Raw genomic sequence first — 4,320 nt, forward strand, 5'->3', positions numbered from 1 at the left:
TTGCGGGGGCGGGGCGGGAGGTGACGGGCGGCCCCGGCGACCAATCGGCGAGCAGCGGGGCGGGGGAGGGGGCGGGGCGGGTGATGTCATTGGCAGCCAATCGGAAGGGCGCGGCGCCGGCTCGCGCCCCGCGGCGGCAGTTGCTCCTCGCGGACGTGCGGCGCGCGCCCCTCTCGCGCCCCGGCGCTGTCAGAGCGGCGGAGGGAAGCGGGAACCGCACATCTCAAGGGGGGCGATGACGTAGAGTGGAGTTGAGCCTAAGAGGCTTCTGCTGGATGCGTCTGCCAATGGTCCCGTTCTAACCACCGTGAGCCCGCACGAGATGCTCTTTGCAGAAAAGTGAAGGGAAGCCACGTGCGACTTTGCGTTTTTGTAGGAAGGCTGACTGTGAGTGACAGACCCCGCGCTGCCCGCAGACAGGTGCTCCATTCATCCTGCCCCGCAGCGGGGAGCTGCTGTCAGATAACCACGAGGTGCTCCGCGATGCTGGGCAAGGCAGCCACAGCGTGGTTCACACCATTAAACAAAGGCAACACAGAGCAACATTTCAATTCCTCTACAGGACGTTGACACGGTGCTTCGAAACAGATGTACTTCTACATACCTGGCAGGATAGGCCACCTCCTAGGGGTTGGAAGGGACCTCTGGGGATCATCTGGTCCAAACCCCTCCTACAGCAGCTCCCCACAGCAGGTTGCACAGGTAGGCATTCAGATGAGTCTTGAGTATCTCCAGAGGAGAGTCTGCAGCCCCTGTGGGCATCCTGTTCCTGTGCTCCGTCACCCTCATAGCAAAGAAGTTTTCTCCATATTCATGTGGAACTTTGTATGCTCCAGTTTGTATCCATTGCCCCTTGTTCTGCCTCTGGGTATCACCAAACAGAGCCTGGCTCCATCTTCTAGACTTCCTCCCATTAGATATTTATAAACAGCAATGAGAATCCCCTCTCAGTCTCCTCCAGGCTGAACAGCCCCAGGTCTCTCAGCCTTTCCTTGTCCAAAAGATGCTCCAGGTTTTCATCATCTCTGCGTCCCTCCACTGGACTCTCTCCAGGATATCTTGTCTTTCTTGAACTGAGGAGCCCAGAACTGACACAGCACTCTAAATGTGGCTGCACTAGGACCTTTACAAGCCATGCTCAGCTCAGACTTGACTGTAGTTCCATTTCCTAGGGTCTGGGTGAGATTCCTCACTCTGCCCATCCTTGGTGCAGCCAAAGGAAGGGCCCCATGGCGGGGAACTGAGCTGGTGAGCCAGAGGCTTGAAGAGACCCCAGTAGAAGTCACTGCCACAGCAGTGCTTCATAGTTTGGGGTGATAAAGACTGGTCCTCCTATCTTGAAAAAGAGACCAGGAAGATGAATTACTTAAATCAGCCCTATTGGAAGGTAACTGCATAGATAACAGCAGCCCTGAGAGAGGAGGCCACCGTTATTAGCATTCAGCTGGGTGAGATCCACTCTACCCTGTGCCCAGAGAGCCTATTGATCCTCTAAGAGCAAACCCTGCTTTCACACGGTGTCCTTCCCAGAAGCAAATATCCAACTGTGCTGGCCTGGGATCTGCAGAGAGACATGCATGAGAGGCATGTCTAGCAGCACAGGACAGTGCTTTGGAGAGCCCAGCAGGCTCCCAGTGAGAAATACTGCAGGTACAGACTGGGCAAACCCAAACCCTCACTGCAAGCACCATTCCTATGGGGAAGCCATAGCTTTGTTCCTTTGCCCAAAAGCAAGCAGCATCTGGCCTCAGGGCTGTGCATGCCATGGTTCATGTGTAGGCTCCCAGTCCTGCAAGACTGAGGCTGTAAAGTGAAACACATCCACCAGCCCTGCTGTACTCCTATGCTCGCTGGTGCTGCAGGGGAAACTAATAGAACCATCATAAAGTCACTCTGAATGTTTGTCCTAAGAGAACATCTTAACCTATTTGTTGATGGTGGAGGCTTTGCATGGTAAGCTGCTGCTTGTCTACTAGCTTTCAGGGCCAGTTTCCACCACACCCTGTTTCCATCTGTACTAGATGGAACTGTCAGCATCTCACCTCTGTCAAAAAGAGCATCAGTATTCCTTGGCAGCAGGCAGGGGAAGCTCTGCACACAGCAAGCACTTTAACATTCTCGTGGATGTGCAGGCCTGTGGGCCTGGAGATGTTTGCTCAGCCAGACCAAGTGGTCGAGCCCAGCCTCCTCTGGTACAAGCAGCCATTAGACACAGAGGGAGCTGATCCTTGTTTCGTTCACTTGCCTCATGCGTGGCTGGTGTGACGGAACAGCTCCTGAGCTGCATGGGCCCTCCCTGCACTGCAGATTGTTGAGTTATGCTCATTTTCAAGCAACCCCTCTCCTCCCACCTGGGCTTCAGGCACATCCCTTCCATAGGATAAACCACCTCTTCCTCAGTTTGGTTACAGCAACCCTAAAATTGGAAGTGAGAACTTAGCAGGAAGAAAGAGCTGGGATCTTATTGAGATCAACTCTATTTCTGTCACACTGACTGAGACAGGCAGTTGGCCTTGTTCTGCTCCCGCCTACCTCAGTGCGAGCCCCGGCTTGCTTTACCCTGATGTAGCACGGCTCAGCCTCAGCCCCTCACCCAGGGCTCCTGCCCTGTATGGGACTATAAGCAAGCCACCAGCAGTCACCTCTGCACAGCCAATATCAGGCAATGGCAAAAGTAGAATTCACATTAATGGGTTCCAAATTTTGATAGCATTAGTCAACGAGCAAAGTGCTCTGGGTCATAGAACAAGCTTGTTTGCCATCTTTCCCTGCTCCCCGAGCAATAATTAGGCTCACCATCTTCCTTACACTGATATGACAAACCAGTTTAACAAGAGAGATCTTCCCTTGCCAGTCTGTTGTACCAAAGGCAGTTGAGCCCCATACCGGCTTGTTCAGCTTTTATCTAAAAGATTTCACCTTTAAATGGGATGATAGCCAAGAGCATCTTCTGCCTTCATAGAGCCACTCCCCCACCCAAAAACCACCCTCACCTCCCTCTGCTCCCACAGCTGCCAGCTGGTCTCACAACGCACCTGTATATGCCTTTAATTTTCCCCATCTTCAATGGTGCTAGTGGTGTGCCCCTGCTGGTCTCTGCAGGTGACACAAGGTGACACTAGGCAGGGGACAGCAGCCCACAGGTTGCTCATCCCAAGTTCTTTCGTTGAGAGCTCACCGCTGCTTCCAGCTTGATGAGCTGCACCAGCATTGCGGAGCCTCTACAAACGGTGTTGCTTGAAGAGGAACAGCGATGTCCCCATTGCGGTTCAAGTGTCCCCTAGTCCTTTGGGAGGTGAACATATGAAAGCCACCAGGAGTTTGAGGAAGGACACTGAGGTTTAACATGTTAAGAGAAAGCTAAAGATCAGTTTGGCTCTCCACTGGGTGTGCATGTCTCAGCGGCTTACCACCAAACTTCAAGCATGCAGGGAAGTGCCCGTGCTCTTACCAAATACACTGGTGCAAGACATTCAGATAACAAAGCCAAGTGGTGAGCTAAAATGGAAAATAGTACTTTGACTTTCTCAAGAAGATGATTCTTCTTAGGCAGGGCCAACAGCTAATCAGTATAACCAATGCCTGTTAAATCTTTTAAGGCAAATCCTGCTCCCTTGACTCATAGGACTGACGTCCTAAGGGATTTCTGCTGCTCTTGGTACAAGTGAAACAACCAAATGCAGTCTAGAGAGATGAGGAAGCTGGCTCCTCTATGTCTGTTTCTGAGTACAGCAAACTACTTGGCCAGAAGTACAGATTTTATACAAAATGCCCACACTTACATAGAATGTAGATTGCCCACATTTGAATTAGACTAACTGTTGCCAATAGAAAATCTCGGAGCCCTTGTCTTTTATAGCAAGTCACAAAAAAATAAAACCAAGTTCATTTATGGTTAATATTAATGTCCTAGATGTTTCTTACAACTTTTGTTTTCCCACACTGATGATTCCATGCTGATGGATTGTGAAACCACAGTGAAGGGACTCACAAAACAGATGTCAGCAGCAGAGATTACAAACTATGGGCTTGCTTCCCCAGCCCACTGAGGATTATCACCACACCTACTATCTACTCAGACACCTCCTTGAGAGATTGTTTCATTGCTTGGACCAACAATCATTTTTCTGCCTGCTACGCGCTGAAAGCAATTCGGCACGCAGCCAACAGTTGACCAGTTCTATTTCTCACTCCAGTCCAATTCCTGTAGCCCTCCTGGCTTCTAATGAGTTTACAAGAAATACTACTCTCATTAGGCAGCCACATGACTGCTGCTTAGCTGACTATAAAATCCCTACCAGCAAGTAGTTGCCCTGGCTC

This window comes from Lagopus muta, chromosome 2, assembly GCF_023343835.1.
Source record: "Lagopus muta isolate bLagMut1 chromosome 2, bLagMut1 primary, whole genome shotgun sequence".
Taxonomy (NCBI): domain Eukaryota; kingdom Metazoa; phylum Chordata; class Aves; order Galliformes; family Phasianidae; genus Lagopus; species Lagopus muta.